The 20619-nt window shown below is 55.2% G+C and overlaps 7 non-coding genes and 2 pseudogenes across 7 annotated transcripts; all 9 read left to right on the forward strand.

The window, feature by feature from the left end:
- The first annotated feature begins 704 nt into the window (after positions 1-704).
- On the forward strand, positions 705-823 carry LOC141266529 (5S ribosomal RNA). Its single transcript, XR_012320564.1, has one exon. It is a non-coding gene; the product is annotated as a 5S ribosomal RNA (ribosomal RNA).
- A 1698-nt stretch (positions 824-2521) lies between these two features.
- On the forward strand, positions 2522-2630 carry LOC141269650 (5S ribosomal RNA; annotated as a pseudogene).
- Positions 2631-4310: 1680 nt separating this feature from the next.
- Positions 4311-4429, forward strand: LOC141267131 (5S ribosomal RNA). The gene has a single exon (XR_012321145.1). It is a non-coding gene; the product is annotated as a 5S ribosomal RNA (ribosomal RNA).
- Positions 4430-6120: 1691 nt separating this feature from the next.
- LOC141267383 (5S ribosomal RNA) lies at positions 6121-6239 on the forward strand (annotated as a pseudogene).
- A 6637-nt stretch (positions 6240-12876) lies between these two features.
- On the forward strand, positions 12877-12995 carry LOC141269534 (5S ribosomal RNA). The gene has a single exon (XR_012321515.1). It is a non-coding gene; the product is annotated as a 5S ribosomal RNA (ribosomal RNA).
- A 1706-nt stretch (positions 12996-14701) lies between these two features.
- LOC141266921 (5S ribosomal RNA) lies at positions 14702-14820 on the forward strand. The gene has a single exon (XR_012320940.1). It is a non-coding gene; the product is annotated as a 5S ribosomal RNA (ribosomal RNA).
- Positions 14821-16505: 1685 nt separating this feature from the next.
- Positions 16506-16624, forward strand: LOC141267970 (5S ribosomal RNA). Its single transcript, XR_012321358.1, has one exon. It is a non-coding gene; the product is annotated as a 5S ribosomal RNA (ribosomal RNA).
- A 1685-nt stretch (positions 16625-18309) lies between these two features.
- On the forward strand, positions 18310-18428 carry LOC141266182 (5S ribosomal RNA). Its single transcript, XR_012320236.1, has one exon. It is a non-coding gene; the product is annotated as a 5S ribosomal RNA (ribosomal RNA).
- A 1706-nt stretch (positions 18429-20134) lies between these two features.
- On the forward strand, positions 20135-20253 carry LOC141269363 (5S ribosomal RNA). The gene has a single exon (XR_012321498.1). It is a non-coding gene; the product is annotated as a 5S ribosomal RNA (ribosomal RNA).
- Positions 20254-20619: the final 366 nt, after the last annotated feature.

The raw sequence follows: 20619 nt of genomic DNA on the forward strand, positions 1-20619 counted from the left end.
GCATCTCGCGCTGTGAAGGGGCCAGGCTTTCAGCAGCTGCCCAGGGGATGGTTTTAGAGGGCGACCGCCTAACGAGGGCCAGCAGAAGTAACGTCTTCTTCTTCAAAGAAGCTTGTGTAACTAACCCAATCAGACAGCTGCCCAGGAGCTAACCTCAGTGCTAGGAAGGAGCGGGAGGGAATTGAGGGGGTGGTTCCTGCTAAGGCCCTGAAATAATAATAAGACAGGCAGGAGAGTCTGACGCATGGTGGCGGAAAAGCTGCAGGTGCAAATAGGGAATGTGGTCTCGTGCGAGCAACTTGTGCATGCTCGCTGTGTGTGAGTGTGCGCTTCCTAGGTACGGCGCGCTGCAGACAGTCAAAAGGGTTGCTCCCTTTCATTAAAAGTTAATCCCCGGCTGCAGGCTATTAGAAAGCAACTAACCGCGCTCTACTCACCCTACCCAGGTCTACCGGTGAGTCTCGCCGCTGCTCCCGGCCTGTGGCATTGGCCGCGACGCTGACGTTCCGTCGACAGCGCGGCAGCTGATCAGTGAGCTCAGCGGCTCTGAGCGGGGCGTTCTGTCTACAAGACCTTTTTAAGGAGCCAGCAAAAAAGTGAAGAGAAAGGAAAGCACAAAAGCACCTTGTCTTACTAAGCACTGGAAAGGGCAGCCGGCAACCGGACGTCAAAGTGGAAAAGCAGCAAGTGAGAGTCCTGTATCTGCCTACGGCCACACCACCCTGAACACGCCCGATCTTGTCTGATCTCGGAAGCCAAGCAGGGTCAGGCCTGGTTAGTACTTGGATGGGAGACCGCCTGGGAATACCAGGTGCTGTAGGCTTTTGCTTTTTCTTACTTCCACAAGCAGGGGTCACTCTCCTCTATGCCTTTTTTCCATTCCTTTTTTCACAAGCGCACACATGCTCCTTTCTTCTTTTCATTTGCTTTCTCTCTTGCGCTATTTAATCCTTGCAAAATACCAGCATCCTTCTCATCACCGTGGGCCTCCAGCATTGTTGCTTATTTACTTTTAATACTAGGCTTCTTTTCACCAGGACCAGCGACTCCCGCATGACTGGAGGCAACCACCGCTGACCTGGAGGCAACCACCGGTAACCTGGAGGCCAGTTTACAGCACAACCCAAGCAAAACACCTTTGCAGGCCACACAACCCCCCCCGAAGAGCAGCTCAAATTCACTCGCAACCATCTCACCCTCTTCCTTCATTCACTCCTGGGCGTTTCGCTCCACCCCAAGTTGCGGGTCCAGCTTGCTCTTTCTGTCACATCCCCGCGATGAACGGTTTAGCCTGCAGGAGACCCTGCGCCGAGCCATTTTTAAACACATATGATGCGGCAGGTGTTTCATTGCTCAACAAACAACACCTATAGGGACGGCACAGCCTATGCATCGGTCCTTCGGAGACCGCCCTAGAACGGCCAGAGTTCTCGTCCCCACGCGAGCCTGAGGAAGGCTGGCCGGGCGATGGGCCAAGCAGCGTCTACTGGCCATACCACCTTGGATACGTCCGATCTCGGAAGCAAAGCAGAGATGGGTTCGGAAATACTTGGTTGGGACACCTCCTGAGAACACCAGGTATTGTAGACAATTTTGATGACGTTTTGCCATCTTGCCCAGCTCGGCTAGCATGGAGTGGCGCCTTGCTGGACACCGACCTTACGTAAAGTAGAGGCTGGAAGTCCCAAGCCCCCCAAGACCTCTAAGATAAGGACGCAACCCCGCCGCCTCTACCAGGCCTCACACCGAGCTCCTTGCCACGGCTAGGAGTGCTTATTGACCCCGCAGCCGGCCGTATGCAAATGATGGCGTTAAAAGCATCTCGCGCTGTGAAGGGGCCAGGCTTTCAGCAGCTGCCCAGGGGATGGTTTTAGAGGGAGACCGCCTAACGAGGGCCAGCAGAAGTAACGTCTTCTTATTCAAAGAAGATTGTGTAACTAACCCAATCAGACAGCTGCCCAGGAGCTAACCTCAGTGCTAGGAAGGAGCGGGAGGGAATTGAGGGGGTGGTTACTGCTAAGGCCCTGAAATAATAATAAGACAGGCAGGAGAGTCTGACGCATGGTGGCGGAAAAGCTGCAGGTGCAAATAGGGAATGTGGTCTCGTGCGAGCAACTTGTGCATGCTCGCTGTGTGTGAGTGTGCGCTTCCTAGGTACGGCGCGCTGCAGACAGTCAAAAGGGTTGCTCCCTTTCATTAAAAGTTAATCCCCGGCTGCAGGCTATTAGAAAGCAACTAACCGCGCTCTACTCACCCTACCCAGGTCTACCGGTGAATCTCGCAGCTGCTCCCGGCCTGTGGCATTGGCCGCGACGCTGACGTTCCGTCGACAGCGCGGCAGCCGATCAGTGAGCTCAGCGGCTCTGAGCGGGGCGTTCTGTCTACAAGACCTTTTTAAGGAGCCAGCAAAAAAGTAAAGAGAAAGGAAAGCACAAAAGCACCTTGTCTTACTAAGCACTGGAAAGGGCAGCCGGCAACCGGACGTCAAAGTAGAAAAGCAGCAAGTGAGAGGCCTGTCTCTGCTTACGTCCACACCACCCTGAACACGCCCGATCTCGGAAGCTAAGCAGCGTCAGGCCTGGTTAGTACTTGGATGGGAGACCGCCTGGGAATACCAGGTGCTGTAGGCTTTTGCTTTTTCTTACTTCCACCAGCAGGGGTCACTCTCCTCGATGCCTTTTTTCCATTCCTTTTTTCACAAGCGCACACATGCTCCTTTCTTCTTTTCATTTGCTTTCTCTCTTGCGCTATTTAATCCTTGCAAAATACCAGCATGCTTCTCATCACCGTGGGCCTCCAGTATTGTTGCTTATTTACTTTTAATACTAGGCTTCTTTTCACCAGGACCAGCGACTCCCGGCTGACTGGAGGCAACCACCGCTGACCTGGAGGCAACCACCGGTAACCTGGAGGCCAGTTTACAGCACAACCCAAGCAAAACACCTTTGCAGGCCACACGACCCCCCCGAAGAGCAGCTCAAATTCACTCGCAACCATCTCACCCTCTTCCTTCATTCACTCCTGGGCGTTTCGCTCCACCCCTAGTTGCGGGTCCAGCTTGCTCTTTCTGTCACATCCCCGCGATGAACGGTTTAGCCTGCAGGAGACCCTGCGCCGAGCCATTTTTAAACACATCTGATGCGGCAGGTGTTTCATTGCTCAACAAACAACACCTATAGGGACGGCACAGCCTATGCATCGGTCCTTCGGAGACCGCCCTAGAACGGCCAGATTTCTCGTCCCCACGCGAGCCTGAGGAAGGCTGGCCGGGCGATGGGCCAAGCAGCATCTACTGGCCATACCACCTTGGATACGTCCGATCTCGGAAGCAAAGCAGAGATGGGTTCGGAAATACTTGGTTGGGACACCTCCTGAGAACACCAGGTATTGTAGACAATTTTGATGACGTTTTGCCATCTTGCCCAGTTCGGCTAGCATGGAGTGGCGCCTTGCTGGACACCGACCTTACGTAAAGTAGAGGCTGGAAGTCCCAAGCCTCCCAAGACCTCTAAGATAAGGACGCAACCCCGCCGCCTCTACCAGGCCTCACACCGAGCTCCTTGCCACGGCTAGGAGTGCTTATGACCCCGCAGCCGGCCGTATGCAAATGATGGCGTTAAAAGCATCTCGCGCTGTGAAGGGGCCAGGCTTTCAGCAGCTGCCCAGGGGATGGTTTTAGAGGGCGACCGCCTAACGAGGGCCAGCAGAAGTAACGTCTTCTTCTTCAAAGAAGCTTGTGTAACTAACCCAATCAGACAGCTGCCCAGGAGCTAACCTCAGTGCTAGGAAGGAGCGGGAGGGAATTGAGGGGGTGGTTCCTGCTAAGGCCCTGAAATAATAATAAGACAGGCAGGAGAGTCTGACGCATGGTGGCGGAAAAGCTGCAGGTGCAAATAGGGAATGTGATCTCGTGCGAGCAACTTGTGCATGCTCGCTGTGTGTGAGTGTGCGCTTCCTAGGTACGGCGCGCTGCAGACAGTCAAAAGGGTTGCTCCCTTTCATTAAAAGTTAATCTAGAAAGCAACTAACCGCGCTCTACTCACCCTACCCAGGTCTACCGGTGAGTCTCGCCGCTGCTCCCGGCCTGTGGCATTGGCCGCGAAGCTTACGTTCCGTCGACAGCGCGGCAGCTGATCAGTGAGCTCAGCGGCTGTGAGCGGGGCGTTCTGTCTACAAGACCTTTTTAAGGAGCCAGCAAAAAAGTGAAGAGAAAGGAAAGCACAAAAGCACCTTGTCTTACTAAGCACTGGAAAGGGCAGCCGGCAACCGGACGTCAAAGTAGAAAAGCAGCAAGTGAGAGGCTCGTCTCTGCCTATGGCCACACCACCCTGAACAAGCCTGATCTCTTCTGATCTTGGAATTTAAGCAGGGTTGGGCCTGGTTAGTACTTGGATGGGAGACCGCCTAGGGATACCAGGTGCTGTAGGCTTCTGCTTTTTTTTACTTCCACAAGCAGGGGTCACTCTCCTCGATGCCTTTTTTCCATTCCTTTTTTCACAAGCGCACACATGCTCCTTTCTGCTTTTCATTTGCTTTCTCTCTTGCGCTATTTAATCCTTGCAAAATACCAGCATGCTTCTCATCACCGTGGACCTCCAGCATTGTTGCTTATTTACTTTTAATACTAGGCTTCTTTTCACCAGGACCAGCGACTCCCGGCTGACTGGAGGCAACCACCGCTGACCTGGAGGCAACCACCGGTAACCTGGAGGCCAGTTTACAGCACAACCCAAGCAAAACACCTTTGCAGGCCACACGACCCCCCCCGAAGAGCAGCTCAAATTCACTCGCAACCATCTCACCCTCTTCCTTCATTCACTCCTGGGCGTTTCGCTCCACCCCTAGTTGCGGGTCCAGCTTGCTCTTTCTGTCACATCCCCGCGATGAACGGTTTAGCCTGCAGGAGACCCTGCGCCGAGCCATTTTTAAACACATCTGATGCGGCAGGTGTTTCATTGCTCAACAAACAACACCTATAGGGACGGCACAGCCTATGCATCGGTCCTTCGGAGACCGCCCTAGAACGGCCAGATTTCTCGTCCCCACGCGAGCCTGAGGAAGGCTGGCCGGGCGATGGGCCAAGCAGCATCTACTGGCCATACCACCTTGGATACGTCCGATCTCGGAAGCAAAGCAGAGATGGGTTCGGAAATACTTGGTTGGGACACCTCCTGAGAACACCAGGTATTGTAGACAATTTTGATGACGTTTTGCCATCTTGCCCAGTTCGGCTAGCATGGAGTGGCGCCTTGCTGGACACCGACCTTACGTAAAGTAGAGGCTGGAAGTCCCAAGCCTCCCAAGCCCCCCAAGACCTCTAAGATAAGGACGCAACCCCGCCGCCTCTACCAGGCCTCACACCGAGCTCCTTGCCACGGCTAGGAGTGCTTATTGACCCCGCAGCCGGCCGTATGCAAATGATGGCGTTAAAAGCATCTCGCGCTGTGAAGGGGCCAGGCTTTCAGCAGCTGCCCAGGGGATGGTTTTAGAGGGCGACCGCCTAACGAGGGCCAGCAGAAGTAACGTCTTCTTCTTCAAAGAAGCTTGTGTAACTAACCCAATCAGACAGCTGCCCAGGAGCTAACCTCAGTGCTAGGAAGGAGCGGGAGGGAATTGAGGGGGTGGTTCCTGCTAAGGCCCTGAAATAATAATAAGACAGGCAGGAGAGTCTGACGCATGGTGGCGGAAAAGCTGCAGGTGCAAATAGGGAATGTGATCTCGTGCGAGCAACTTGTGCATGCTCGCTGTGTGTGAGTGTGCGCTTCCTAGGTACGGCGCGCTGCAGACAGTCAAAAGGGTTGCTCCCTTTCATTAAAAGTTAATCTAGAAAGCAACTAACCGCGCTCTACTCACCCTACCCAGGTCTACCGGTGAGTCTCGCCGCTGCTCCCGGCCTGTGGCATTGGCCGCGACGCTTACGTTCCGTCGACAGCGCGGCAGCTGATCAGTGAGCTCAGCGGCTGTGAGCGGGGCGTTCTGTCTACAAGACCTTTTTAAGGAGCCAGCAAAAAAGTGAAGAGAAAGGAAAGCACAAAAGCACCTTGTCTTACTAAGCACTGGAAAGGGCAGCCGGCAACCGGACGTCAAAGTAGAAAAGCAGCAAGTGAGAGACTCATCTCTGCCTATGGCCACACCACCCTGAACACGCCTGATCTCTTCTGATCTTGGAAGCTAAACAGGGGCAGGCCTGGTTAGTACTTGGATGGGAGACCACCTGGGAATTCCAGGTGCTGTAGGCTTCTGCTTTTTCTTACTTCCACAAGCAGGGGTCACTCTCCTCTATGCCTTTTTTCCATTCCTTTTTTCACAAGCGCACACATGCTCCTTTCTTCTTTTCATTTGCTTTCTCTCTTGCGCTATTTAATCCTTGCAAAATACCAGCATCCTTCTCATCACCGTGGGCCTCCAGCATTGTTGCTTATTTACTTTTAATACTAGGCTTCTTTTCACCAGGACCAGCGACTCCCGGCTGATTGGAGGCATCCACCGCTGACCTGGAGGCAACCACCGGTAACCTGGAGGCCAGTTTACAGCACAACCCAAGCAAAACACCTTTGGAGGCCACACGACCCCCCCGAAGAGCAGCTCAAATTCACTCGCAACCATCTCACCCTCTTCCTTCATTCACTCCTGGGCATTTCGCCCCACCCCTAGTTGCGGGTCCAGCTTGCTCTTTCTGTCACATCCCCGCGATGAACGGTTTAGCCTGCAGGAGACCCTGCGCCGAGCCATTTTTAAACACATCTGATGCGGCAGGTGTTTCATTGCTCAACAAACAACACCTATAGGGACGGCACAGCCTATGCATCGGTCCTTCGGAGACCGCCCCAGAACGGCCAGAGTTCTCGTCCCCACGCGAGCCTGAGGAAGGCTGGCCGGGCGATGGGCCAAGCAGCGTCTACTGACCATACCACCTTGGATACGTCTTATCTCGGAAGCAAAGCAGAGATGGGTTCGGAAATACTTGGTTGGGACACCTCCTGAGAACACCAGGTATTGTAGACAATTTTGATGACGTTTTGCCATCTTGCCCAGCTCGGCTAGCATGGAGTGGCGCCTTGCTGGACACCGACCTTACGTAAAGTAGAGGCTGGAAGTCCCAAGCCTCCCAAGCCCCCCAAGACCTCTAAGATAAGGACGCAACCCCGCCGCCTCTACCAGGCCTCACACCGAGCTCCTTGCCACGGCTAGGAGTGCTTATTGACCCCGCAGCCGGCCGTATGCAAATGATGGCGTTAAAAGCATCTCGCGCTGTGAAGGGGCCAGGCTTTCAGCAGCTGCCCAGTGGATGGTTTTAGAGGGCGACCGCCTAACGAGGGCCAGCAGAAGTAACGTCTTCTTCTTCAAAGAAGCTTGTGTAACTAACCCAATCAGACAGCTGCCCAGGAGCTAACCTCAGTGCTAGGAAGGAGCGGGAGGGAATTGAGGGGGTGGTAATGTAGCACCCTGAGGATTCGGCTGCTACAGGGGTATTGCACCTCAACCCAGAGGTGTGATATTCCACTCCCGGGTAAGGATGGAGTGTGGAACTGAGCTCAGTCAGCTGCATGCACTACACACATCCCATTTCCGAGGAGCAGACCAACGGTACTCCCACTTAGAAATGTGCAGGTACGACCGAGTCTGTTCCTGGCTGGAGTGGGAGGGGGGTGGTACATCCCAGTAGTGTAGGGGCAGATAGGGGGAGCAGCCTGGGTAAAGATAGGAGCTCATTGGGTGCTGGTCACCTGAGCTCACACATAGAGGGAGTATTTAAGGTGGGCACCATCTAAGATCAGGGTCAGTCTGTGAGAAGCCAGAGGAGGAGAGCAGAAGAGCAGAGCAGCCCCAGAGCAAGAGTGAGAGAGGAGAGAAAGAAAGACCCAGAGGGGGAGACAGAAGGAACTCTGAGAACCCAAGTACAACCCCAGGGTGAAGAGTTGGCAATAGGGTACCGGATCCCAAACTGGTGGGGGCTAAAGCATACCTCAGCCAGAGACCGGAGGCCGTGGGCAGGATCTGCCACGGCCACCCACCACATCCACCCTGAAGGCAAACCACGTGTAGGGTCAGGGAACCCAAGGCCAAGGGTCTCCCAACAGAAGGCCCGAGGGAGCTGGACCTAGGTGGACCCCTGGTGGGGACGGCCAGAAGAAAGGACAAGAAGGAGGGCTCAGGGACACGCTCCGGACTTGCTTGGGGGTTGGCTGAATCCAGGACCTGGTGGACGCAGCACGGCTCGGGTGGTCACTCAAGGCCGGAGTGACCGGAATATCTGCAGTAAGTAAACACCCTGAACTGCACAACCCGACTCTGTCTTTAATTACCATCATCCCTGCACCACCACAACCCCCATCCTCTGCACCTGACCCCCTGAGGCTATACCCCTCCCGTTGGGGGTTATACTACCGCAGCTGCACACACACCACCAGCCTCAGCGGACCATCTTGCAGCGGCGGCCTTTTGACCGCAAATCAACGGGTGGCGTAGTCGACACTAATAACATCTATAAGGACTGCCGCACACTGAGTTTGACACCCTGGGCACGGACCGGGTCACAGCCACTCGGAGACTACAACCCCCATCTGATCCGGCTCCGGGTATCCCTAACAACATGGCCCAAGGGGCGCGTCAACTTTGGCGTAGTCGGCAGGATCACGTGCCCGCAACACCCGGGTACTGCGTGCCTGAAGAAAAGAACAAGTTTACCTCAAAAAGAAGTCTCCCGCCGGTTCCGGAGGGTCCCCGCCATCGGACCCCATCACAGGTCGTTTCCCGCCGGTTGTCCGCCATTAACAGCTTTTTCCCGCCATCTGCAGAGTTTCCCGCCACTGGGAGACGATTCCCGCCATTTCCAAAGGTTTCCCGCCTTGTCGGAGCGGACGCCATTATGGGCGTGCTAGAGGGTGGCAAGAGGCCACCTCCCATCGTGGGCCAGGACCGAAAATGGCGCCAAAAGTGGAAACCGCCCCCACCAACAGAGACTGTGATGCTAGAGGTGTCTGTCAGCGTGAAAGAACTGCCCCTGGAGCTAACAATCACCAAGTGGCCCCGGGACCGCCTTCGAAGTGGGAGGACTGAGAAGAAGAGAGCAAAGATGGGTGTCGCCTGGAGCAGTCTGGAGAGAGCGCACCCGGAGACAAGAAGCCTGGAGCAGAGTCCAGAAAGAGCCTACCCGGAGATGGAGGGAGAGCCAGGCAGCACCGACCCAGTGGTCAGGAGCCTGATGCGAGCCGCCACTCCAGGCAGCACCGACCCAGTGGTCAGGAGCCTGTTGCCGGTCGCCACTCCAGAAGGCCTGCTGGAGATAACGGGAGAAGAGCAGAGCAGCACCGACCCGTTGGTCAGGAGCCTGCTAGAAGCAACGACCCCACTAGGCTTAGTGGAGGTCCTGGCACAGCTCCCCCGAGATCGGGAGTGTGCACAGACCGCGCTGGAGGGCCTCGCACGGAGGATGGCCCGGGTGCAGCGAGAGACGTTGGCGGAGTGGAGCCGTGAGATGGCCCAGCAGACAAGAACTCGTCAGCGGAGCACGCCACCCGAGACGAGGAGACAGACCGCCTCTGAGGATGGCGCAGGAGGACTGAAGGCCGGAGACGGCGCCGAGAAGGGAGCCGAACGAAAGGAGGCAGGTAAAGGGGACGTCTCTACCCCAAACCGGGAAACCGCGTACCTGCCCCAGCTCCCCGTCGCAGAGCCCGAAGTACCCCCTGCCGTGCCCGTAACCGCAACGTCACCGCCACAGACTAGGCCTCAACCGGAAGCCGCAGCCGCGACCCCTGTGACGTCACACGCCTCGACCCCGAGCGTGACCAAGCAGGAAGTACCACCAGCCTGGTCGCAAGGCCTAGTACCCCCGGGCGCCGCAATACCAACAGCGCCCCCTACCTCCGCGGAGCCACCGGCCTGGTCGCAGGGCCAAGTAGCCCAGGGCGCCGCCGTCCTTACGGTGCCCTTCACTTTCCAGGTGCCCCAGGCCTGGCCGCAAGGCCTGGGCAACCCGGGCGCCACCACCACCGCGCCCATAAAACCAAGAGTGCCGCATCTGGGAGAAGATTTGTTCGCCCAACATACGTGCCCGGATGGGCAGCCCTTTATATGGCCACCGGAGTTTCACCATCCCCGACTCCGGAAAGAGAGACCCCTAGATGAACCCCTGATTCCGGTTCCAAAGCCCGTAAAAAGGACCTCGCCCCCGCTAGAGGAGGCACAGTTTGAGTGGGACCCCACCGGAGAAGATCTCATGGGGTTCACTCAGGAGACCCGGGCAGCTGCAGCGGAGCGTGCAGAGTGCTGCCGGCAACAGCTCGAGGTCTTCGAGAGGGAGCGGAGAGAGAGGCGGGTCCGGGAACAACAAGCCCAGATAAGGAGCGCGGAGCAGAAGAGCCGGGCCAGGAGGAGTCCCCGTGCAGCTCATGGTCCCCCTTCCACCGGGACTGTGATCAAGTTTAATATGCAGCACGGGTGGGGCTTCATCCGAGATCACCGCACCCCAGGCGACGTCTTCGTGACAAGAAGAGACGTTGAGTCCCACCTACCGGAGGGACACAGAGGACGTGACCTGTATATAGGGGACGAGGTCACCTTCACCCGGCACAAGTGTGCCAAAGGACCCTACGCCCTCCATGTGCATCGCCTGACGGAGGAGGAGCTGCGGTGTGAGGAGGAGCAAGAGGACCCGGACGGGTCTGAAGTTAAAGGTAACCACAAAGAAAGAGCAGGAGGACGTCGTCGTTGAGTACAGCAGAGTACAAGCTGTATATAGTTGCCCGTCGGGGCACAGTGAACTGTTGTTGCTATTATAGTCCCTGTTGGGACCAGCAAATTGAACTGTTCCAGTGTGTCCCATTTCCCCACTGACCGAGGACTGAGAGCGGTCATCCCTTTCCTAATACCTGGCCGAGGACTGAGAGCGGCCATATCCCCTTGTAAATAGTTGCGCTTCCTAAAGCGCCCCCTACCGGTTTTATAGGAAGACCATTTTTCTAGAGAAACTGTTGCACTTTTCCCGGGCACACGTTGCACAGTGTCCGGAGGAGGAGTTAGAAGCAAGAAACGACTACGAGAATGTTTTATATGAAAAGTTTTATGATGCTGCTAATATATGTTGTTTTATATGTTTTATTATGTTGTTTATGCAAAAATTGTATGTTTGGTGTTGTTTTATATCTTACAGCCCGAGGACGTGCTGTGATTTACCAGGGGGGAATGTAGCACCCTGAGGATTCGGCTGCTACAGGGGTATTGCACCTCAACCCAGAGGTGTGATATTCCACTCCCGGGTAAGGATGGAGTGTGGAACTGAGCTCAGTCAGCTGCATGCACTACACACATCCCATTTCCGAGGAGCAGACCAACGGTACTCCCACTTAGAAATGTGCAGGTACGACCGAGTCTGTTCCTGGCTGGAGTGGGAGGGGGGTGGTACATCCCAGTAGTGTAGGGGCAGATAGGGGGAGCAGCCTGGGTAAAGATAGGAGCTCATTGGGTGCTGGTCACCTGAGCTCACACATAGAGGGAGTATTTAAGGTGGGCACCATCTAAGATCAGGGTCAGTCTGTGAGAAGCCAGAGGAGGAGAGCAGAAGAGCAGAGCAGCCCCAGAGCAAGAGTGAGAGAGGAGAGAAAGAAAGACCCAGAGGGGGAGACAGAAGGAACTCTGAGAACCCAAGTACAACCCCAGGGTGAAGAGTTGGCAATAGGGTACCGGATCCCAAACTGGTGGGGGCTAAAGCATACCTCAGCCAGAGACCGGAGGCCGTGGGCAGGATCTGCCACGGCCACCCACCACATCCACCCTGAAGGCAAACCACGTGTAGGGTCAGGGAACCCAAGGCCAAGGGTCTCCCAACAGAAGGCCCGAGGGAGCTGGACCTAGGTGGACCCCTGGTGGGGACGGCCAGAAGAAAGGACAAGAAGGAGGGCTCAGGGACACGCTCCGGACTTGCTTGGGGGTTGGCTGAATCCAGGACCTGGTGGACGCAGCACGGCTCGGGTGGTCACTCAAGGCCGGAGTGACCGGAATATCTGCAGTAAGTAAACACCCTGAACTGCACAACCCGACTCTGTCTTTAATTACCATCATCCCTGCACCACCACAACCCCCATCCTCTGCACCTGACCCCCTGAGGCTATACCCCTCCCGTTGGGGGTTATACTACCGCAGCTGCACACACACCACCAGCCTCAGCGGACCATCTTGCAGCGGCGGCCTTTTGACCGCAAATCAACGGGTGGCGTAGTCGACACTAATAACATCTATAAGGACTGCCGCACACTGAGTTTGACACCCTGGGCACGGACCGGGTCACAGCCACTCGGAGACTACAACCCCCATCTGATCCGGCTCCGGGTATCCCTAACAACATGGCCCAGGGGGCGCGTCAGTTCCTGCTAAGGCCCTGAAATAATAATAAGACAGGCAGGAGAGTCTAACGCATGGTGGCGGAAAAGCTGCAGGTGCAAATAGGGAATGTGGTCTCGTGCGAGCAACTTGTGCATGCTCGCTGTGTGTGAGTGTGCGCTTCCTAGGTACGGCGCGCTGCAGACAGTCAAAAGGGTTGCTCCCTTTCATTAAAAGTTAATCCCCGGCTGCAGGCTATTAGAAAGCAACTAACCGCGCTCTACTCACCCTACCCAGGTCTACCGGTGAGTCTCGCCGCTGCTCCCGGCCTGTGGCATTGGCCGCGACGCTGACGTTCCGTCGACAGCGCGGCAGCCGATCAGTGAGCTCAGCGGCTCTGAGCGGGGCGTTCTGTCTACAAGACCTTTTTAAGGAGCCAGCAAAAAAGTGAAGAGAAAGGAAAGCACAAAAGCACCTTGTCTTACTAAGCACTGGAAAGGGCAGCCGGCAACCGGACGTCAAAGTGGAAAAGCAGCAAGTGAGAGGCTTGTCTCTGCCTACGGCCACACCACCCTGAACACACCCGATCTCGTCTAATCTCGGAAGCTAAGCAGGGTTGGGCCTGGTTAGTACTTGGATGGGAGACTGCCTGGGAATACCAGGTGCTGTAGGCTTTTGCTTTTTCTTACTTCCACCAGCAGGGGTCACTCTCCTCTATGCCTTTTTTCCATTCCTTTTTTCACAAGCGCACACATGCTCCTTTCTTCTTTTCATTTGCTTTCTCTCTTGCGCTATTTAATCCTTGCAAAATACCAGCATCCTTCTCATCACCGTGGGCCTCCAGCATTGTTGCTTATTTACTTTTAATACTAGGCTTCTTTTCACCAGGACCAGCGACTCCCGCATGACTGGAGGCAACCACCGCTGACCTGGAGGCAACCACCGGTAACCTGGAGGCCAGTTTACAGCACAACCCAAGCAAAACACCTTTGCAGGCCACACGACCCCCCCGAAGAGCAGCTCAAATTCACTCGCAACCATCTCACCCTCTTCCTTCATTCACTCCTGGGCGTTTCGCTCCACCCCAAGTTGCGGGTCCAGCTTGCTCTTTCTGTCACATCCCCGCGATGAACGGTTTAGCCTGCAGGAGACCCTGCGCCGAGCCATTTTTAAACACATCTGATGCGGCAGGTGTTTCATTGCTCAACAAACAACACCTATAGGGACGGCACAGCCTATGCATCGGTCCTTCGGAGACCGCCCCAGAACGGCCAGAGTTCTCGTCCCCACTCGAGCCTGAGGAAGGCTGGCCGGGCGATGGGCCAAGCAGCGTCTACTGGCCATACCACCTTGGATACGTCCGATCTCGGAAGCAAAGCAGAGATGGGTTCGGAAATACTTGGTTGGGACACCTCCTGAGAACACCAGGTATTGTAGACAATTTTGATGACGTTTTGCCATCTTGCCCAGCTCGGCTAGCATTGAGTGGCGCCTTGCTGGACACCGACCTTACGTAAAGTAGAGGCTGGAAGTCCCAAGCATCCCAAGCCCCCCAAGACCTCTAAGATAAGGACGCAACCCCGCCGCCTCTACCAGGCCTCACACCGAGCTCCTTGCCACGGCTAGGAGTGCTTATTGACCCCGCAGCCGGCCGTATGCAAATGATGGCGTTAAAAGCATCTCGCGCTGTGAAGGGGCCAGGCTTTCAGCAGCTGCCCAGGGGATGGTTTTAGAGGGCGACCGCCTAACGAGGGCCAGCAGAAGTAACGTCTTCTTCTTCAAAGAAGCTTGTGTAACTAACCCAATCAGACAGCTGCCCAGGAGCTAACCTCAGTGCTAGGAAGGAGCGGGAGGGAATTGAGGGGGTGGTTCCTGCTAAGGCCCTGAAATAATAATAAGACAGGCAGGAGAGTCTGACGCATGGTGGCGGAAAAGCTGCAGGTGCAAATAGGGAATGTGGTCTCGTGCGAGCAACTTGTGCATGCTCGTTGTGTGTGAGTGTGCGCTTCCTAGGTACGGCGTGCTGCAGACAGTCAAAAGGGTTGCTCCCTTTCATTAAAAGTTAATCCCCGGCTGCAGGCTATTAGAAAGCAACTAACCGCGCTCTACTCACCCTACCCAGGTCTACCGGTGAGTCTCGCCGCTGCTCCCGGCCTGTGGCATTGGCCGCGACGCTGACGTTCCGTCGACAGCGCGGCAGCCGATCAGTGAGCTCAGCGGCTCTGAGCGGGGCGTTCTGTCTACAAGACCTTTTTAAGGAGCCAGCAAAAAAGTGAAGAGAAAAGAAAGCACAAAAGCACCTTGTCTTACTAAGCACTGGAAAGGGCAGCCGGCAACCGGACGTCAAAGTGGAAAAGCAGCAAGTGAGAGGCCTGTCACTGCCTACGGCCACACCACCCTGAACACGCCTGATCTCATCTGATCTCGGAAGCTAAGCAGGGTCGGGCCTGGTTAGTACTTGGATGGGAGACCGCCTGGGAATACCAGGTGCTGTAGGCTTTTGCCTTTTCTTACTTGCACCAGCAGGGGTCACTCTCCTCTATGCCTTTTTTCCATTCCTTTTTTCACAAGCGCACACATGCTCCTTTCTTCTTTTCATTTGCTTTCTCTCTTGCGCTATTTAATCCTTGCAAAATACCAGCATCCTTCTCATCACCGTGGGCCTCCAGCATTGTTGCTTATTTACTTTTAATACTAGGCTTCTTTTCACCAGGACCAGCGACTCCCGCATGACTGGAGGCAACCACCGGTAACCTGGAGGCCAGTTTACAGCACAACCCAAGCAAAACACCTTTGCAGGCCACACGACCCCCCCGAAGAGCAGCTCAAATTCACTCGCAACCATCTCACCCTCTTCCTTCATTCACTCCTGGGCGTTTCGCTCCACCCCAAGTTGCGGGTCCAGCTTGCTCTTTCTGTCACATCCCCGCGATGAACGGTTTAGCCTGCAGGATACCCTGCGCCGAGCCATTTTTAAACACATCTGATGCGGCAGGTGTTTCATTGCTCAACAAACAACACCTATAGGGACGGCACAGCCTATGCATCGGTCCTTCGGAGACCGCCCCAGAACGGCCAGAGCTCTCGTCCCCACGCGAGCCTGAGGAAGGCTGGCCGGGCGATGGGCCAAGCAGCGTCTACTGGCCATACCACCTTGGATACGTCCGATCTCGGAAGCAAAGCAGAGATGGGTTCGGAAATACTTGGTTGGGACACCTCCTGAGAACACCAGGTATTGTAGACAATTTTGATGACGTTTTGCCATCTTGCCCAGCTCGGCTAGCATTGAGTGGCGCCTTGCTGGACACCGACCTTACGTAAAGTAGAGGCTGGAAGTCCCAAGCATCCCAAGCCCCCCAAGACCTCTAAGATAAGGACGCAACCCCGCCGCCTCTACCAGGCCTCACACCGAGCTCCTTGCCACGGCTAGGAGTGCTTATTGACCCCGCAGCCGGCCGTATGCAAATGATGGCGTTAAAAGCATCTCGCGCTGTGAAGGGGCCAGGCTTTCAGCAGCTGCCCAGGGGATGGTTTTAGAGGGCGACCGCCTAACGAGGGCCAGCAGAAGTAACGTCTTCTTCTTCAAAGAATCTTGTGTAACTAACCCAATCAGACAGCTGCCCAGGAGCTAACCTCAGTGCTAGGAAGGAGCGGGAGGGAATTGAGGGGGTGGTTCCTGCTAAGGCCCTGAAATAATAATAAGACAGGCAGGAGAGTCTGACGCATGGTGGCGGAAAAGCTGCAGGTGCAAATAGGGAATGTGGTCTCGTGCGAGCAACTTGTGCATGCTCGCTGTGTGTGAGTGTGCGCTTCCTAGGTACGGCGCGCTGCAGACAGTCAAAAGGGTTGCTCCCTTTCATTAAAAGTTAATCCCCGGCTGCAGGCTATTAGAAAGCAACTAACCGCGCTCTACTCACCCTACCCAGGTCTACCGGTGAGTCTCGCCGCTGCTCCCGGCCTGTGGCATTGGCCGCGACGCTGACGTTCCGTCGACAGCGCGGCAGCCAATCAGTGAGCTCAGCGGCTCTGAGCGGGGCGTTCTGTCTACAAGACCTTTTTAAGGAGCCAGCAAAAAAGTGAAGAGAAAGGAAAGCACAAAAGCACCTTGTCTTACTAAGCACTGGAAAGGGCAGCCGGCAACCGGACGTCAAAGTGGAAAAGTAGCAAGTGAGAGGCCTGTCTCTGCCTACGGCCACACCACCCTGAACATGCCCAATCTCGTCTGATCTTGGAAGCTAAGCAGGGTTGGGCCTGGTTAGTACTTGGATGGGAGACCGCCTGGGAATACCAGGTGCTGTAGGCTTTTGCTTTTTCTTACTTCCACCAGCAGGGGTCACTCTCCTCTATGCCTTTTTTCCATTCCTTTTTTCACAAGCGCACACATGCTCCTTTCTTCTTTTCATTTGCTTTCTCTCTTGCGCTATTTAATCCTTGCAAAATACCAGCATCCTTCTCATCACCGTGGGCCTCCAGCATTGTTGCTTATTTACTTTTAATACTAGGCTTCTTTTCACCAGGACCAGCGACTCCCGCATGACTGGAGGCAACCACCGGTAACCTGGAAGCCAGTTTACAGCACAACCCAAGCAAAACACCTTTGCAGGCCACACGACCCCCCCGAAGAGCAGCTCAAATTCACTCGCAACCATCTCACCCTCTTCCTTCATTCACTCCTGGGCGTTTCGCTCCACCCCAAGTTGCGGGTCCAGCTTGCTCTTTCTGTCACATCCCCGCGATGAACGGTTTAGCCTGCAGGAGACCCTGCGCCGAGCCATTTTTAAACACATCTGATGTGGCAGGTGTTTCATTGCTCAACAAACAACACCTATAGGGACGGCACAGCCTATGCATCGGTCCTTTGGAGACCGCCCCAGAACGGCCAGAGTTCTCGTCCCCACGCGAGCCTGAGGAAGGCTGGCCGGGCGATGGGCCAAGCAGCGTCTACTGGCCATACCACCTTGGATACGTCCGATCTTGGAAGCAAAGCAGAGATGGGTTCGGAAATACTTGGTTGGGACACCTCCTGAGAACACCAGGTATTGTAGACAATTTTGATGACGTTTTGCCATCTTGCCCAGCTCGGCTAACATTGAGTGGCGCCTTGCTGGACACCGACCTTACGTAAAGTAGAGGCTGGAAGTCCCAAGCCTCCCAAGCCCCCCAAGACCTCTAAGATAAGGACGCAACCCCTCCGCCTCTACCAGGCCTCACACCGAGCTCCTTGCCACGGCTAGGAGTGCTTATTGATCCCGCAGCCGGCCGTATGCAAATGATGGCGTTAAAAGCATCTCGCGCTGTGAAGGGGCCAGGCTTTCAGCAGCTGCCCAGGGGATGGTTTTAGAGGGCGACCGCCTAACGAGGGCCAGCAGAAGTAACGTCTTCTTCTTCAAAGAAGCTTGTGTAACTAACCCAATCAGACAGCTGCCCAGGAGCTAACCTCAGTGCTAGGAAGGAGCGGGAGGGAATTGAGGGGGTGGTTCCTGCTAAGGCCCTGAAATAATAATAAGAGAGGCAGGAGAGTCTGACGCTTGGTGGCGGAAAAGCTGCAGGTGCAAATAGGGAATGTGGTCTCGTGCGAGCAACTTGTGCATGCTCGCTGTGTGTGAGTGTGCGCTTCCTAGGTACGGCGCGCTGCAGACAGTCAAAAGGGTTGCTCCCTTTCATTAAAAGTTAATCCCCGGCTGCAGGCTATTAGAAAGCAACTAACCGCGCTCTACTCACCCTACCCAGGTCTACCGGTGAGTCTTGCCGCTGCTCCCGGCCTGTGGCATTGGCCGCGACGCTGACGTTCCGTCGACAGCGCGGCAGCCGATCAGTGAGCTCAGCGGCTCTGAGCGGGGCGTTCTGTCTACAAGACCTTTTTAAGGAGCCAGCAAAAAAGTGAAGAGAAAGGAAAGCATAAAAGCACCTTGTCTTACTAAGCACTGGAAAGGGCAGCCGGCAACCGGACGTCAAAGTGGAAAAGCAGCAAGTGAGAGGCCTGTCTCTGCCTACGGCCACACCACCCTGAACACGCCCGATCTCGTCTGATCTTGGAAGCTAAGCAGGGTCAGGCCTGGTTAGTACTTGGATGGGAGACCGCCTGGGAATACCAGGTGCTGTAGGCTTTTGCTTTTTCTTACTTCCACCAGCAGGGGTCACTCTCCTCTATGCCTTTTTTCCATTCCTTTTTTCACAAGCGCACACATGCTCCTTTCTTCTTTTCATTTGCTTTCTCTCTTGCGCTATTTAATCCTTGCAAAATACCAGCATCCTTCTCATCACCGTGGGCCTCCAGCATTGTTGCTTATTTACTTTTAATACTAGGCTTCTTTTCACCAGGACCAGCGACTCCCGCATGACTGGAGGCAACCACCGCTGACCTGGAGGCAACCACCGGTAACCTGGAGGCCAGTTTACAGCACAACCCAAGCAAAACACCTTTGCAGGCCACACAACCCCCCCGAAGAGCAGCTCAAATTCACTCGCAACCATCTCACCCTCTTCCTTCATTCACTCCTGGGCGTTTCGCTCCACCCCAAGTTGCGGGTCCAGCTTGCTCTTTCTGTCACATCCCCGCGATGAACGGTTTAGCCTGCAGGAGACCCTGCGCCGAGCCATTTTTAAACACATCTGATGCGGCAGGTGTTTCATTGCTCAACAAACAACACCTATAGGGACGGCACAGCCTATGCATCGGTCCTTCGGAGACCGCCCCAGAACGGCCAGAGTTCTCGTCCCCACGCGAGCCTGAGGAAGGCTGGCCGGGCGATGGGCCAAGCAGCGTCTACTGGCCATACCACCTTGGATACGTCCGATCTCGGAAGCAAAGCAGAGATGGGTTCGGAAATACTCGGTTGGGACACCTCCTGAGAACACCAGGTATTGTAGACAATTATGATGACGTTTTGCCATCTTGCCCAGCTCGGCTAGCATGGAGTGGCGCCTTGCTGGACACCGACCTTACGTAAAGTAGAGGCTGGAAGTCCCAAGCCTCCCAAGCCCCCCAAGACCTCTAAGATAAGGACGCAACCCCGCCGCCTCTACCAGGCCTCACACCGAGCTCCTTGCCACGGCTAGGAGTGCTTATTGACCCCGCAGCCGGCCGTATGCAAATGATGGCGTTAAAAGCATCTCGCGCTGTGAAGGGGCCAGGCTTTCAGCAGCTGCCCAGGGGATGGTTTTAGAGGGCGACCGCCTAACGAGGGCCAGCAGAAGTAACGTCTTCTTCTTCAAAGAAGCTTGTGTAACTAACCCAATCAGACAGCTGCCCAGGAGCTAACCTCAGTGCTAGGAAGGAGCGGGAGGGAATTGAGGGGGTGGTTCCTGCTAAGGCCCTGAAATAATAATAAGACAGGCAGGAGAGTCTGACGCATGGTGGCGGAAAAGCTGCAGGTGCAAATAGGGAATGTGGTCTCGTGCGAGCAACTTGTGCATGCTCGCTGTGTGTGAGTGTGCGCTTCCTAGGTACGGCGCGCTGCAGACAGTCAAAAGGGTTGCTCCCTTTCATTAAAAGTTAATCCCTGGCTGCAGGCTATTAGAAAGCAACTAACCGCGCTCTACTCACCCTACCCAGGTCTACCGGTGAGTCTCGCCGCTGCTCCCGGCCTGTGGCATTGGCCGCGACGCTGACGTTCCGTCGACAGCGCGGCAGCCGATCAGTAAGCTCAGCGGCTCTGAGCGGGGCGTTCTGTCTACAAGACCTTTTTAAGGAGCCAGCAAAAAAGTGAAGAGAAAGGAAAGCACAAAAGCACCTTGTCTTACTAAGCACTGGAAAGGGCAGCCGGCAACCGGACGTCAAAGTGGAAAAGCAGCAAGTGAGAGGCCTGTCTCTGCCTACGGCCACACCACCCTGAACACGCCCGATCTCGTCTGATCTCGGAAGCTAAGCAGGGTCAGGCCTGGTTAGTACTTTGATGGGAGACCGCCTGGGAATACCAGGTGCTGTAGGCTTTTGCTTTTTCTTACTTCCACCAGCAGGGGTCACTCTCCTCTATGCCTTTTTTCCATTCCTTTTTTCACAAGCGCACACATGCTCCTTTCTTCTTTTCATTTGCTTTTCTCTTTCGCTATTTAATCCTTGCAAAATACCAGCATCCTTCTCATCACCGTGGGCCTCCAGCATTGTTGCTTATTTACTTTTAATACTAGGCTTCTTTTCACCAGGACCAGCGACTCCCGCATGACTGGAGGCAACCACCGCTGACCTGGAGGCAACCACCGGTAACCTGGAGGCCAGTTTACAGCACAACCCAAGCAAAACACCTTTGCAGGCCACACGACCCCCCCGAAGAGCAGCTCAAATTCACTCGCAACCAT

The sequence above is a fragment of the Phyllobates terribilis genome, unplaced genomic scaffold (genome assembly GCF_046119375.1).
Source record: "Phyllobates terribilis strain yellow unplaced genomic scaffold, ASM4611937v1 Scaffold_4__5_contigs__length_816908805, whole genome shotgun sequence".
Taxonomy (NCBI): Eukaryota; Metazoa; Chordata; class Amphibia; order Anura; family Dendrobatidae; genus Phyllobates; species Phyllobates terribilis.